Source organism: Oncorhynchus clarkii, chromosome 31 (assembly GCF_045791955.1).
Source record: "Oncorhynchus clarkii lewisi isolate Uvic-CL-2024 chromosome 31, UVic_Ocla_1.0, whole genome shotgun sequence".
Classification (NCBI taxonomy): Eukaryota; Metazoa; Chordata; class Actinopteri; order Salmoniformes; family Salmonidae; genus Oncorhynchus; species Oncorhynchus clarkii.
The window spans coordinates 24,868,026-24,884,950 of NC_092177.1; the positions used below are offsets into that span (position 1 = coordinate 24,868,026).

At 44.1% G+C, this 16,925-nt stretch overlaps 1 protein-coding gene across 3 annotated transcripts in view; it reads right to left on the reverse strand.

Annotated features, from left to right (window-relative positions):
* LOC139390622 (platelet-derived growth factor receptor beta-like) overlaps positions 1–9,384 on the reverse strand; it is a 45,354-nt gene extending 35,970 nt beyond the window's left edge. For 2 of the 3 annotated variants that reach the window (XM_071137871.1, XM_071137872.1), the window contains exon 1: positions 8,884–9,091. The gene's annotated coding sequence lies outside the window, so the exon portion shown is untranslated. Of the gene's footprint in view, positions 1–8,883 lie in introns of all 3 variants that reach the window. The other variant, XM_071137869.1, reaches the window with a different exon arrangement.
* Positions 9,385–16,925: the final 7,541 nt, after the last annotated feature.

The window sequence follows — 16,925 nt, forward strand, 5'->3', positions numbered from 1 at the left end:
GCTCCATTTCGAGTCTCATAGCAAAGGGTCTGAATACTTACGTAAATAAGGTACTTCTGTTTTATAAAAGGGGGAGGGGAGTGGAGTAGAGTAGAGTAGAGTAGAGTAGAGTAGAGGAGAGGAGAGGAGAGGAGGGAGGGAGGTAAGAGGAGAAGAGAGGGTAGGAGAGGAGGGAAGAGGAGAAGGTAGGAGAGGAGAGGAGAGGATAAGGTAGGAGAGAAGAGAGAGGAGAGGAGTGGAGAGGAGGGGAACTGAGATGAGAGGAGGGGAGAGGTGAGGGTAGGAGAGGAGGGGAGAGGAGGGGAGAAGGTAGGAGAGGAGAGGGGATGGTAGGAGAGGAGGGGAATCTATCTATCTATCTATCTATCTATCTATCTATCTATCTATCTATCACTTCCAATGGGACATCATCATTTGTGTCTGTGAGGCCAGCCAACGATATAATGTTATAAAAAGACTAAGGGCAGAGTTCCAGTAAAATGACAACTGAAAACCCTTAGTGAAGTCTTCCCACTCAGAGGGACAATACCGAATGTAGACACTGAAAACTAACCCCAACCCTCTCCCCTCTACACCCTCACCCCACTTCACTAAGCCCTCCCTATCTGGCAAGTCAAACACCCCTCACCCCCAGCCCAAACACTTAAAGGAATAGCAGATCACCCCCATCCTATAACCTTCCCCGGCCCCGTGAGAAATAGAGGACACCTACACACACACACACCCCTCAAATAAAGGAAAGAAAAAGAAACAGATGAATACAATTACAGCTCTGACTGGCTTTAAATTCATCTAGTTTTCCATGGCAGCTTCCAACAATACAGCAGAGAGAGAGAGAGAGAGAGAGAGAGGACAAACAGCTGGTACAGGTGACAGCATTCCCTCCCACATATGCCCCCCTAGGCACAACTATGACAACATAACAAACAAAAACGGGTCACAACTCCTGCAGCTCTGTCGCACGCTGGGTATGTACATAGTATTTGGTAGGCTTCAAGGGGACTCCTATGGTAGGTACACCTATAGCTCATCTCTTGGCAGTAGTACTGTAGACTACTTTATCACTGACCTCAACCCAGAGTCTCTCAGAGCGTTCACAGTCAGCCCACTGACACCCCTATCAGACCACAGCAAAATCACAGTCTACTTGAACAGAGCAATACCAAATCACGAGGCATCAAAGCCAAAGGAACTGAGTAACATTAATAAATGCTATAGATGGAAGGAATGCAGTTTAGAAACCTACCAAAAAACAATTAGGCAACAACAAATTCAATCCCTTCTAGACAATTTCCCGGGTAAAATGTTTCACAATAGTTAAGGTGTAAACTTGGCAGTAGAAAATCTTAACAGTATATTTGACCTCTCAGCTACCCTATCAAATCTAAAAATCTCAAATAGAAAACCGAAGAAAATGAACAACAATGACAAATGGTTTGATGAAGAATGCAAAAATCTAAGAAAGAAATTGAGAAACCTGTCCAAGAAGAGAGACCCGGAAAACCTGAGTCTATGCCTTCACTATGGTGAATCACTAAAACAATACAGAAATACACTACGGAAAAAGAAGGAACAGCACGTCAGAAATCAGCTCAATGTAATTGAAGAATCAATAGACTCTAACCACTTCTGGGAAAATTGGAAAACACTAAACAAACAACACAAAGAATTATCTATCCAAAATGATAGAGATGTATGGGTAAACCACTTCTCCAATCTTTTTGGCTCTATAACAAAGAATAAAGAGCAAAAACATATACATGATCAAATACAAATCTTAGAATCAACTATTAAAGACTACCAGAACCCACTGGATTCTCCAATTACCTTGAACGAGTTACAGGACAAAATAAAAACCCTCCAAACCAAAAAGGCCTGTGGTGTTGATGGTATCCTTAATGAAATGATCAAATATACAGACAACAAATTCCAATTGGCTATACTAAAACTCTTTAACATCATCCTTAGCTCTGTCATCTTCCCCAATATTTGGAACCAAGGACTGATCACCCCAATCCACAAAAGTGGAGACAAATTTGACCCCAATAACTACCGTGGAATATGCGTCAACAGTAACCTTGGGAAAATCCTCTGCATTATCATTAACAGCAGACTTGTACATTTCCTCAATGAAAACAATGTACTGAGCAAATGTCAAATTGGCTATTTACCAAATTAACGTACAACAGACCATGTATTCACCCTGCACACCCTAATTGACAACCAAACAAACCAAAACAAAGGCAAAGTTATGTTGATTTCAAAAAAGCCTTCGACTCAATTTGGCATGAGGGTCTGCTATACAAATTGATGGAAAGTGGTGTTGGGGGTAAAACATACAACATTATAAAATCCATGTACACAAACAACAAGTGTGCGGTTAAAATTGGCAAAAAGCACACACATTTCTTCACACAGGGTCGTGGGGTGAGACAGGGATGCAGCTCAAGCCCCACCCTCTTCAACATATATATATCAACGAATTGGCGCGGGCACTAGAAAAGTCTGCAGCACCCGGCCTCACCCTACTAGAATCCGAAGTCAAATGTCTACTGTTTGCTGATGATCTGGTGCTTCTGTCACCAACCAAGGAGGGCCTACAGCAGCACCTAGATCTTCTGCACAGATTCTGTCAGACCTGGGCCCTGACAGTAAATCTCAGTAAGACCAAAATAATGGTGTTCCAAAAAAGGTCCAGTCGCCAGGACCACAAATACAAATTCCATCTAGACACTGTTGCCCTAGAGCACACAAAAAACTATACATACCTTGGCCTAAACATCAGCGCCACAGGTAACTTCCACAAAGCTGTGAACGATCTGAGAGACAAGGCAAGAAGGGCATTCTATGCCATCAAAAGGAACATACATTTCAACATACCAATTAGGATCTGGCTAAAAATACTTGAATCAGTCATAGAGCCCATTGCCCTTTACGGTTGTGAGGTCTGGGTTCACAAAATGGGACAAACACCAAATTGAGACTCTGCATACAGAATTCTGCAAAAATATCCTCCTTGTACAACGTAGGACAACAAATAATGCATGCAGAGCAGAATTAGGCCGATACCCACTAATTATCAAAATCCAGAAAAGAGCTGTTAAATTCTACAACCACCTAAAAGGAAGCTATTCCCAAACCTTCCATAACAAAGCCATCACCTACAGAGAGATGAACCTGGAGAAGAGTCCCCTAAGCAAGCTGTTCCTGGGGCTCTGTTCACAAGCACAAACACACCCAACCAAATCATGAGAAAACAAAAAGATAATTACTTGACACATTGGAAAGAATTAACAAAAAACAGAGCAAACTAGAATGCTATTTGGCCCTAAACAGAGAGTACAAAGTGGCAGAATACCTGTCCACTGTGACTGACCCAAACTTAAGGAAAGCTTTGACTATGTACAGACTTAGTGAGCATAACCTTGCTATTGAGAAAGGCCGTCGTAGAGAGACCTGGCTCTCAAGAGAAGACAGGCTATGTGCACACTGCCCACAAAATGAGGTGGAAACTGAGCTGCACTTCCTAACCTCCTGTCCAACGTATGACCATATTAGAGATACATATTTCCCTCAGATTACACAGATAGATCTACAAAGAATTCGAAAACAAATCCAATTTTGATAAACTCCCATATCTACTGGGTGATATTCCACAGTGTAACATCACAGCAGCAAGATTTGTGACCTGTTGCCACAAGAAAAGGGCAACCAGTGAAGAACAAACACCATTGTAAGTACAACCCATATTTATGCTTATTTAGAGAGAGAGAGAGAGAGAGAGAGAGAGAGAGACAGAGAGAAGGAAGGAAGGAAGGAAGGAAGGAAGGACGGAAGGAAGGAAGGAAGGAAGGAAGGAAGGAAGGAATGAAGGAAGGAAGGAAGGAAGGAAGGAAGGAAGGAAGGAAGGAAGGAAGGAAGGAAGGAAGGAAGGAAGGAAGGAAGGAAGGAAGGAAAGAGAGAAAGGGAGATGTTTGTTAGTTTGTGCATCACAGCAGCTTTAGTCTCTGGGTGGTCAACTGACCTTACAGATTAGACATATTCAAATGAAACAATAATTTTTCTGTTTTTATTAAGATACTCATACAGTGGTTATTTTGTCTTTCCATCCCTAAGACAAAGCCTTATTACTCTGTTACAAAAACCTTATTACTCTGTAACAAAGCCTTATTTAAAAAAACATGTTTTATTTAAATTAAACCTAAATTCTTATTTACAATGACGGCCTACCCCGGCCAAACCCGGACGACGCTGGACCAATTGTAAGCCGCCCTACGGGTGTAGTGAGGTGCGTACTGGCGGCAGAGAAGTCAGGCGCAGGAGAGCGAAAATGTATTTACAACGGTGCCGTTTAATATCCATAAACCACCGTCAACAGAACAATACAATACATGGGTCAAACAAAACCTGGTAAATACCTGCTTACCACTACAAGAAACAATTACCGACAAGGACATGGGGGGGAACAGAGGGTTAAATACACAACATGTAATTGATGGAATTGGAACCAGGTGAGATGGAAGACAAGACAAAACCAATGGAAAATGAAAAGTGGATCAGCGATGGCTAGAAGGTCGGTGACTTCGTCCGCCAAACGCCGCCCAAACAAGGAGAGGGACCAACTTCAGCAGAAGTCGTGACAATGGGACTCGGCCGGATGTGATACAGCCTGGACCAAACCGGGGACTGTAGTGATGCCTCTTGCACTGAGAGGCAGTGCCTTAGACGGCTGCGCCACTTGGGAGTACTCTGTGTTATTACTCTGTTACAAAGCCTTATTACTCTGTTACAGAGCCTTTTTACTCTGTAACGAAGCTTTTTATGAACCCTTCTATTTCTAATGTCCTCCTCCACAGCTGGATAGCTGGCACACCCTCTCTCAGATATGATGCAGCTGCTTCTCTTAGTGTTGTTGTGTGGGAGGTGGGACAGAAAGGAGTGGTCATTAGTGGCCTATGTTCTAATGACTCTGTCGGTGGAATGGTTAGTACCGAGAAGGAGGGAGGAGGAGGAGGGAGGTGGTGGAGGAGGATGAGGAGGAGGTGGAGGGAGGATGAGCAGGGAGGTGGAGGAGGGAGAAGGAGGAGAATGAGGAGGGGGAGGGAAGATGAGGAGGAGGAGGAGGAGGAGGAGAATGAGGGGAGGAGGAGGGAGGACGAGCAGGGAGGTGGAGGAGGAGGATGAGGAGGAGAATAAGGAGGAGGAGAATGAGGAGGAGGAAGGCATATGCTTGGAGTAGCGGGCTCTGGCCTTACTGGAGTCAGAGTGGTATCTCTTATACATATACATAATGAATCAATGGATGATTGACCGCTGGGAGATGATTGACAAATTCTTTGTTCTGAGGATAACAGGAAGATGAGGCTTGCAGTGTTGATCTCTACTGTAAGGCTTGTGTTGGAGTAAACGTTTAAATGGCAACACTTAGAGAGAGAGAGCTAAATGCCAGGTGGTAAAGCCTTTATTAGTACCAATATCTAAACAGCATTAGTGTCTGTTCTTGATTCTAAACAAGTATGGCTTTGACTGAAAATATCAATCACTGTATAGACAGCATGGGGCTTATTCAATTTGCTGCAAAACTTGTAGCTATAAGTTACCACACTGGTACTTCAGAGCGTATGGGGTAGTGTCTGTGAGCCGCCTGTTGAATTAGATACACTGCATGTCTTCTGCATGGCCATAATGTAAAGCACATTTCTCAGTTTAGCTGGCACGCAGGAAGCACTGCTCTGAGAGCCGGGACACAGCTGACGAGCAATGGGGGAGGGGAGCGGAGGAGGGGAGGGGAGGGGAGAGGAGAGGAGAGGAGAGGAGAGGAGAGGAGAGGAGAGGAGAGGAGGGGAGAGGAAAAGAAAGGAGGGGAGGGGAGGGGAGGGGAAAGGAGTGGAGAAGAAGGGATGGGAGGAGAGGAGAGGGAAGGGGTTTAGAGGAGTGGAGAGGAAGGGATGGAGGAGAGGGAAGGGGTTTAGAGGAGGGGAGAGGAAGGGATGGGAGGAGAGGGAAGGGGTTTATAGGAGGGGAGAGGAAGGGTTGGGAGGAGAGGGAAGGGGTTTAGAGGAGGGGAGAGGAAGGGATGGGAGGAGAGGGAAGGGGTTTAGAGGAGGGGAGAGGAAGGGATGGGAGGAGAGGGAAGGGGTTTAGAGGAGGGGAGAGGAAGGGATGGGAGGAGAGGGAAGGGGTTTAGAGGAGGGGCGAGGAAGGGATGGGAGGAGAGGGAAGGGGTTTAGAGGAGGGGAGAGGAAGGGATGGGAGGAGAGGGAAGGGGTTTAGAGGAGGGGAGAGGAAGGGATGAGAGGAGAGGGAAGGGGTTTAGAGGAGGGGAGAGGAAGGGATGGAGGAGAGGGAAGGGGTTTAGAGGAGGGGCGAGGAAGGGATGGGAGGAGAGGGAAGGGGTTTAGAGGAGAGGAGAGGAAGGGATGGGAGGAGAGGGAAGGGGTTTAGAGGAGGGGAGAGGAAAGGATGGGAGGAGAGGGAAGGGGTTTAGAGGAGGGGAGAGGAAAGGATGGGAGGAGAGGGAAGGGGTTTAGAGGAGGGGAGAGGAAGGGATGGGAGGAGAGGGAAGGGGTTTAGAGGAGGGGAGAGGAAGGGATGGGAGGAGAGGGAAGGGGTTTAGAGGAGGGCGAGGAAAGGAGGGGAGGAGAAGGAAGGGGTTTAGAGGAGGGGAGAGGAAAGGGAGAGAAGAAAGGGGAGAGGGGAGGTCTGTACACTCTTAGAAAAAAGGGTAGCAAAAGGGTTCTTCGGCTGTCCCCATAGAATAACAATTTTTGGTTCCAGGTAGAACCCCTTTTAGTTCCAGGTAGAACTTTTTAGTTCCATGTAGAACCCTCTGTGTTGTAACCAAAAAGGGTTCTTCAAAGGGTTATCCTATGGGGACAGCCGAAGAACCCTTTTAGGTTCTAGATAGCACCTTTTTTTTCCAGAATGTAGTACTACATCAGAGCAGGGAGAACTCTCTCTCCCCAACATACCAACCCCCTGACACACTGTAAGAAAAAATCCCCACAACGCTCAAAACGTGTCTTAATTTAAACTTTTGGACGTTTTAGAACGTGAGAGAGAATAGATTTAACGTAGGTTTAACATAGCATGTTAGTGATAAACTGCTCTAAGATAGAGGAGAATTATAAAACAATACATTAAAACATTCATTCTAAAATAATATGAACACAATTCCTTAAGATGCATGCAATAAATATCCAAACGTCTCGTGACAAGATGGTTTCCCAAGAAAAAGAACTGTCCTTCAAAGAGGAAGGGAGACAACATAAAACATACCAACATCGGTTCTATCAAAAGGAACCATTTGCATTACAGTGCTTGAGTGTTGTCTGTTTGTGGCACTACTAGGTAACGTGGCCCATGCCAGAGCACCGGCATACCAAACGCTTAGAGCACGTAGTCATGGAAGAGCAGTCTCAGGAGGACAACGTCTGTTGGATGACAGAGTAACATTCCACACATGTTTGTGTCATGAGAAGAGATGACTACTATAACCCTGCAGTATGTCATATGTATGCCAGCTCAACAACTGAGACCTCCACAGTGATGGGGTCTGTGGGGATGAGTCAGAGAGCAGTATGTTTCTAAGCATGTCTCTTCTATGGCGGGATGACACAGATACAACTCACTGGTTTGCAAGAGCCACACGCTCACCACGAACAGAGTTTAAACTACGTAGTACACTTATTAACATGAACACTTTATTGGTCAAATGCACACAAGCTCCAGACAAAATGTGACTTCCGCTTTTAACCCAACCCCTCCGAAAGATACACACACATACACACACCAGAGGAGGCTGGTAGGATGAACTATAGGAGGACGTGCTCATTGGAACGGCTGGAATAGAACAAATGGAACCGTATTAAACACATCAAACATATGGAAACCACACGTTTGAGTCCATTCCATTCCAGGCACTACAATGAGCACATCCTCCTATAGCTCCCCCCACCAGCCTCCTCTGCCACACTGGGCTCCCGGGGAACACTATGTGGTTTAACAACACAGAGTTGTCTCCTCAACTGAAGACTGAGGACTTCAATGACGTGAATGACGCTATGATAATGCTCCATGACTGTGAGTGGCTCCCCTGTGTAGCTATGCGTACAAGATTGATTCTGTTAAGGTCATTCACACAGGGATGCAGGGCACCAATGGTTTGCTGGTGGGGACCGGCGCTTCACCGAGGGTGAGTTGAGAGAGCTGTACAAACAGCCCCTTTAGCACTAACGCACAAAGTGGCCAAGGTACACAGTGTGTGCGTTCGTGTGTGTGTGTGTCGGACACCCCGGGACTCCTTGTCAAGCGTATCGTCTATAGTGAGAATGTAAACATTGTTAAAGTTCCGTGGCGGCGACAGACAAACAGACATGTGTACAGAGATGCTCCACCATGTTGTAAAATACCTCTACAACCAAGGTGTTGTTGACTTTGTTCGTCACTCCATAGACATTCAAATGTGTAGAATGTGCATACAAGTGCAAGCATCACAAACATACCCCCCAACACACACACACACACACACACATTCACAAGGGTGCAAGTCTGGCAAGATATTTCATGATATTAAACAGACATTTCGGTGTGCACAATTCAGCAAAAATAAATAAATATCCTTTGACAATCATTGTAGAATAAATATGTTTTAAGATGAGATGTCATTATCCAGTTGTGGACAGCTACAGTACAGTAGTGCATGACTGAGGTGACTGAGGTGACACACATTAGTTGGATTAGTTCTAATGGGATCTCTGTCTCGACTGATTTAATTTACACTTCCTTCATGTCCAGTAAATCAGTCTCTATTATAGCTGTCAAACATGTGTTAGTCAAGGTGAGAAAACTGTAAAGAGCCAACAATACGGGACATCCTCTTACCTTCAGTGTATCAGTTCTCTGCTGTGTCTTGGCTCCTAAAACATAATCGAGTCTCTGTTAGTGTCTCTTTTTCTCTCTCCCTCTTTTTCTCTTTCTCTCCAACGCTCTCTCTATCAGAGAAGTGCTCTAGCCGGCGGTCAGTCACCTTCTGAGGACGGAGTCTCCAGCCAGTTGTGTTTTTAGGGGTTGGACTAGATCCCTCTGTAGTGCAGGGCTGTAGTGTTGTGGGTTAGAGTTCTCTCCAGTGTCCAGGGAGTTCCATCGGAGGAGGGACCACTCTGAGCTCTCTGGTTACATAGTCACACCACAGGGGATCTCCTCTCCTCTCCTCTCCTCTCCTCTCCTCTCCTCTCCTCTCCTCTCCTCTCCTCTCCTCTCCTCTCCTCTCACACACTGATAAAGCCAGCCTACTGCTCTGCCAAACAGTGAACAGAGACATAAACTCTGTCTCTCTCTCAGAGGATAGTGTCAGTGGTCCACAACTGCTGAGCCTCTAACACACGGAGAGTGAGAGAGAGATGGAGGGAGAGAGAGAGAGAGAAAGGGGATGGAGGGAGAGAGAGTGAGAGGGGAAGGGAGGGCCAGGGAGGAAGACAGAGGGGGGAGATGTAGAGAGAAGGGGATAACTGAGGAACAGAGTATGAGAAAAACACACTGAAGGGATTTGTTTGAGGTGTAACTGTAGCAGTTCCGACAGTCTCCACTAGCAACAGGACTGGACTACACCTAGGAGTCAAAAGAAGCACAAGAGTTAGAGAGAGAGAGAGAAAGAGAGAGAGAAAGAGAGATAGAGAAAGAGAAGGAGAAAGAGAGAGAGAGGTAGAAAGAGAGAGAGGGAGAAAGAGAGAGAACGAGAGAGAGAGAGAGAGAGAGAGAGAGAGAGAGAGAGAGGTAGGGAGAAAGAGAGAGAGGGAGAAAGAGAGAGAATGAGAGAGAGAGAGAGAGAGGTCCACAAGAAAACACCTCAGTGCCAGGCTATAGAAATAAAATAAAAAACAAGTCTCTCTTTCTCTTAGTGGAATAACTCAGCTTCACTTTCTGTAATAATCACCCCACCTGCATAAAGTATGAAAGAGAGAGTGCATAGGTGCATAGGAGCTCTGTTTTCAACTTGAAAGAATGTCTCTCTCTTACAGTCACACCTTCCCTCTCTTCATCTCACCCCCCTCCCTCTGTTTCTTTCTGTGTCTCGCTCTCTCTCTCATCGTCATAAAAATAACCATTTTAAAATGGAAAGAAGACGGGGTGGCCGGGCATGCGTGCGGTTGAGTCTGTTTCTGCAGTAGCATGGACTCAACAACATTATGAAACGTTGTTGCTCTTGCAGCAGCAGCACACATCAAAATAGAATTAATAGAATTGGAAGCGCTAACCCTGACAATTTGACTGGTAAACGCGTGGGTACACTCGCAATAGATCCCCACACTGGAGGTGTCATAATACCCATAAAACCTAGTGGTCCAACAGGGAAATGTTTCCAATCATTTTTCCACCATACTGGCTTGACGTTTTGATAACCATGAATGTTTTAACTATCTAGCTAACTAGAACATACAGCTAGCTAACTAGCTAGCTAGATATGATATGCTAGGACTGTCACAGAGAGAGGTACAGGGGAGCGTTGGAGAGAGAGTTCGTAATGTGTGTATGTGTGCATTTTAATTCTAGCTAATCACTGCCACTAATATGCCTGACAAGCTTAGAATGAACTAATTATCAAGCCCTTGATTGGCGTATCAATGTGTTACTACTGGGCTGGAACAACATGTTCAAACATCTCCAAAACCAGGTATAATAAGAAACCCTGATTTACTGGTGACCAAGGACGTGTTTTAACTGCAGAGAACATACGGATCAGGAGATGAATCAGCTGACAGAGGATGCAGAGAGGAGTGCATGTATGTAGATGTCTCTACCCAATACATTATCTAAAGACAGCCCTATCTCCTGTTTCTGTGGTGTGAGGCAGCTTGACGTACAAGTACACCCCCTGGATAGGAGGTTAGTCTGTTGCAGGGCATTTGAATACCTAAAACATACGGCGTGTCGTCCCTACTATGTTGTCCATTATTTCCAGATGATGTACAGAGGGTCTGCGTTTATCCCTTACGAATAGTAGAGGTTAATACTGTACGCTACGGGTTGCCAGACAAGCAGCACAGCTACTGTGGATTTAAATTATTTGACTTATCTTTTGAAGGCATTCACGTGATAAGGGTTCTGGGGATTATGGGTAAAAAAAAAGGACATACCGCATCAGTTGGAGGAGATTAAGAAGCGTACTGATGGGCCAGAGAAGATGTCAGACACTCTGCAACTGCAGACTCTGCAACTACCTGAGAGTATGGTAGTAGTAGTCCTTCGGTCACCACATGGTGCTCAGATCAATGGCTATTTTCACTGACAGTTTTGCAAATTTTCTAATTGATATTTATTTATTTATTTATTTATCTTACTTTTTGCTATGCCACCATTTTTTTCAATTGGTGTTTCAAAAGATCTTGGTCATAGAAAAAAAAGACAGGGTCAGGACAGGAGAAAGAGGCGAAGAGGCAGAAGACTAAAGCCACAATGTTTAGTACCTTGTGTGAAGATGAGTGTAGGGACATGGCTAAGGAGATTCATTGGGCTGATACGCAAGTCTGCATCAGTAGACACAATAATTGGTGACATGGCCCCAGAGGAGAAAGGTATAACTGAATATGTCTCTCTGTATGGATTGATAGCAGCGGCATCAGAGTTATTCTGGATGTAACATGGTTCTTGGTCTGTTATGCCTCTCTGTCGTCTTTTCAGTTTTATCTTGCTGCCTTCCCACTTCCCACAGATGTCAGTTCAACGTCTAGTTTTGATTTACATTTGGTTGAGTTGTCAATGTGAACTCAACGTGAAACCAACAGAAGGCTTCACCGTGTCGTTGGTGAAAATACATAATGACCTGACGTTGGTTGCTTTTTGCAAATCCAATTTGTTTTCCACGTTGATTCAACATCACATAGATTTTTGCGGTTTAAATTAGGTGGAAACAACATTGATTCAACAACTTTTTGCCCAGCGGGTACTTTGTCCCTTGTGCCTGCTTTTATAATGTGTTTCATAGTTTTTTTCAATATGTGGCGTTGTGATATCCCTCTTGTCGTGATGTGCTTTGGCCAACAGGTTTCACATTATGTGGGAGATGGAAGAACCTCCCAGAAGGACAACCATCTCTGCAGCACTCCACCAATCAGGCCTTTATGGTAGAGTGGCCTGACTGAAGTCACTCCTCAGTAAAAGGCACATGACAGCACGCTTGGAGTTTGCCAAAAGGCTCTTAAAGGACTCTCAGACCATGAGAAACAAGATTCTCTGATGAAACCAACACAGATCTCTTTGGCCTGAATGCCAAGCATCACGTCTGGAGAAAACCTGGCAAACTCCCTATGGTGAAGCATGGGCTCCAGAGGGCACTGCATATCATTTACATTAACCTCTTCAATTAAAATCAACATAAACATCATCTATAGAATGATATAACAAAAAAAGAATAAAATGAAACCTCCTGGAGGTGTGTTGGGTCATTGTCCTGTTGAAAAACAACTAAGAGCCAACCAGATGGGATGGCGTATCTCTGCAGAATGCTGTTTAAGTGTGCCTTTGAATTCCAAATAAATCACAGACAGTGTCACCAACAAAGCAATCCCATACCATCACACCTCCTCCTCCATGCTGAACCATGGGAACCACACATGCGGAGATCATCTGTTCACCGACTCTGCGTCTCACAAAGAAACAGCGGTTGGAACCAAAAATCTAAAATTTGGACTCATCAGACCAAAGGACAGATTTCCACCAGTCTCATGTCCATTGCTGTGTTTCTTGGGCCAAGAAAGTCTCTTCTTATTATTGGTGTCCTTTAGTAGTGGTTTCTTTGCAGCAATTCTACCATGAAGGCCTGATTCATGCAGTCTTCTCTGAATAATTGATGTTGAGATGTGTCTGTTACTTGAACTCTGTGAAGCATTTATTTGGGCTGCAATTTCTGAGGCTGGTAAATCTCATGAACTTCTCCTCTGCAGCAGAGGTATCTCTGTTGTTACACCATAGTGCTTGATAGTTTTTGCGACTGCACTTGAAGAAAGTTTTGACATTTTCCCTATTGACTGACCTTCATGTCTTAAAGTAATGATGGACTTGGTCACAACACAACTGATTGGCTCAAACGCATTAAGAATGAAATAACTAACTCATGAAGCTGGTTGAGAGAATGCCAATAGTGTGCAAAGCTGTCATCAAGTCAAAAGGTGGTTGTTGTGAAGAATCTCAAAATAAAAATAAATGTTGACTTGTTAACACTTTTTTGGTTACTACGTGATTCCATATGTGTTATTTCATAGTGTTGATGTCTTTTCTATTATTCTGCAATGTAGCAAAAAGTAAAAATAAAGACAAACCCTTGAATGAGTGAGTATGTGCGTCCAAACTTTTGACTGGTACTTTGACTGGTATTTTTCCACTTATTAATTCTCTGGGAAAAGTGATTTTCGGAGAGGGTGCTCGTATAGAACTGAATTATTTCTAATATTATACATAAAACATAGCTGACTCCATTTAAATGACACCTAAACAAAGCAACAGTAAACATGTCGTCCCACACAAACGATCGAGTGTGACTTATGTATGAACAGACAGATACAGATCCACAGTCCTCTCCCAGATTTCATTGTGGTGTGACAACAATGTGCAATTAATTATAAGTTCATGAGCCTGTGTGCCTTGGCAAATTCTGTGAAAGTACCCGAATCACTGACGGTGTTACCCTAATACGCAGCCAGCTCTGAATTTCCTTCCTCAAGATAGGGTGGATCTGCCACAGTGTTGATCTTGGGAATCTGAGGGATCATGGCCGTTGTGGATGTCATGCAGCCTCTCTATAACAACCATGAAGTCTGGCCTGGACTGCAGAGTAAAGGAGATAGGCATTGCATCCCACTCTTCTGAAACTTTTGTCAGTTTCAGTAGGCCCTCTTCTACACTTGAAAAGGAAAGAAGAAATGGCAACCAAAATAGCTCAATAGTACGCTTCACAGGAAACAACACAACAAAACAACAGCCTGCTGTCAGTTATGCCTTTTGTATCATAATGAATACATGGACAGGGAGCCATGATCCTGGATCATCACACCTACTCTGCAATGCTTTATGAATACATGACCAGATTATCACCTAATTGCATTTACTTTCACATAACTGATACCAACCAGTGGAGGTTGAAGTTGGTAAGGCTCCCTGGGCGAACTCCCCCTCTTCAGCCCAAAACTGTCACTGACATTTGGATCAGCACAAATAAATAATCATAACATTTAAAACAATGTAAATATAAAAATATATACAAAAATAAGACTCATAAATATCAAAAAGAAGAAACAAAGACAAATATAAACTAATTGTAGTATATAAATACAAATAAATACAAAAACCCCACAAATAAAACAAAATTGCACAAATCCTATATCACACAAATACACAAATAGAATAACACACTTATAAAGAAGAGAACCAGATTATTACACTATTGCACTTCAAACAAGTAACACACAAACTAAATTGCATTACTAATTGCATTAGTTGCACAAAGTTAGAGGTGCGCCATTTGATAGATTCTCCCGCTCCCCCTACCTCGGGCTTCCAGTGGGGAGATCTGAGGTCAACCTAACCCCGGCCCCCTCCCCATCACGTACTTCTGAGTTGGAGACCTTCCCAGGCAGTAGCCCTCCTAGCTCACAACACTCCGACAAGGTTAATGGACCCATAGTCCCACATGGTGACATGATATCATTGACGTGATGTGCAAATGAGCGATAGAAAACTGATTGCGCAAATGTAACCATATACGAATATATATATTTTTTTTTTGTGAGGGTGAACCATGCTGTCCCCGACGAGAGGTCGCCCTGGGTGTCTGCGCATGTCGCCTATGCCTAAATCTGCCACTGATACCAACGATTACAAAGCCCTACATGTCCTGTCTAATTATTTTGCCTGAATATAAAGTGACCAGGGGTTAGGGGTTGTTTCTGGAGAGGGATATGATGTGCAGAATTACAGTTTTACACAATTAGTTTGGTATAATGTGGGGAACATGCGGTGGGGGAGATCAACTCAGGTCGCACCCCTGATGTCTCATGCTACACTGGGGGTGTAGTGACATCCCCTAAGCGATGAGCTTATATGTTGTTGGGGGTGGTCAGCTAGTTTTATCTTGTGTACTGTGTGGTCATAGGTACGCTCCCACTAACCACCTCCTTTCTCTGGCTGAGGGCTGTTACTGCCTCCTTTTGGAAATGCCTTCCTCTTTCCCCAACACCATCAAGATGGTAAACTACAATGCCACCACACATGGGCTGCCCTTATTCTGTCAGCAAACCCTATTCTAGCATACTTTGGTGTCTTTACTATACGAAAAGCCATTTGACCATAACTGTTTTGGTGGTTTTGTTAACTGTTTGGAGTGCATGGGATTTCCCCACGATTTGCCAAACCATTGAGGGGGGGGGGGACCACAACCTTTGTATCCCCTTGAGGTTTTGTCCAACACCATCTGCTTGATGAATTCTGCAATACTGGTATTGGCGTCTGCCTGCAAAACAAAATAACATTACAATGCGATGTTCCACTGCAGCAACCCCATACAGAAACCAGCTACCTGCATTCCCCTGGACCGAAACTATCCCTGACAACCTGCACCTCCCTACTCCCTGTTAAGGGAGGCCTTCACAAGGTGTGTGCCTTGTCTGAGAGAGCGAATTGGAACAGAAAGGGGTGGAACTGGCACAGAGGGTAAATTAATGTATATTTGTGTCATTGATATTAACAATCCAGGGAATACAGATCCTATTTAACAACTCGTCTATAGAAATGTACGTGAACTTCACAAGCATAGACAACTGAAAAACTTGACTTGAGCTCTATGTTGTCATTAATGTGGATACTAACCCATGCACCCTTTTATCTTTCCATTACTTCAGAATAGATATTTGTTTTGTTATAACAGTAATGTAATGGTATAAGGAGATAACAGCTTACCTCATAGGAATGTTTTGTCTCTTCCTGAGGTACTCTCTCTGTAGGCGTTTCTCTTTGACCCCTTACCAGTGAGACTTGATCACTGAGTCACCTAGGTGATCACTAAGAGGTGGAGCTTTCGCCAACTTTCCCACGGGGCCTGTAAACAAAGACTCCACCCCTCAGATCAGAAGATGTGTTCTGTGCCACAGGGGCCCATGAAGAGGGACCCCAGGCTGCAAAATGATGTGAATGATATGAAGTTCTACTTATTTCTATCAAGTTGAACTATGAAACGAGTAACCAAACACTGACAAACATTTGTATTGGTTTTCTTTTATGAAAACAGTGGATAAGACAATCATCTATAGGCTATGGGCTATTCATGTTAAATTGGCAACAGGATGGATCGGAGGCTTGAGTAAAAAGCGGATTATGCACAAAACACATTCAGTTTCAGAAGCAAGTTGACAGAAGCTACACAGGTAGCGAAATCATATGTTTTCTGTCATTACGAATCGGTGAACGAGAAGAAAATCTGCCCGTCAGCAATGTGCTGTCAGCCTGGCATGCTGCTAACTTATGTGCTAGCCGCTCGAGAGGCTGGGAAAACATTCTGCGCTCTGATTGGTTTGACGCTGAAAATAATCCTGTGCAGTTATAGGCTTGCATGTACAACAACTCAGGGTAGCTTAAAGCAACAGCTACCCTGGTTACACACTGACTTGACCATCTACCATGGAACCATATTGATGGGTAAACTTCCTGCTTTTACTTCCTGCTTTGCTCATCTCAATGGCCGCCAGTCCCCCCATTATGACATCATTGACTTGATTGGACGCCCATTCTATTCATTCTATTTCTATGGCTGCGCATGGAGTCAGGAGCGGAAGAGAGGAGAAAATGTGCGTCTTAATTTATTTTTAAATAACTATTTTGTTGTTGCAATTTGAACGGTTATGACAGTGACCACAGTCATTTAGCTGACCAATTACCAT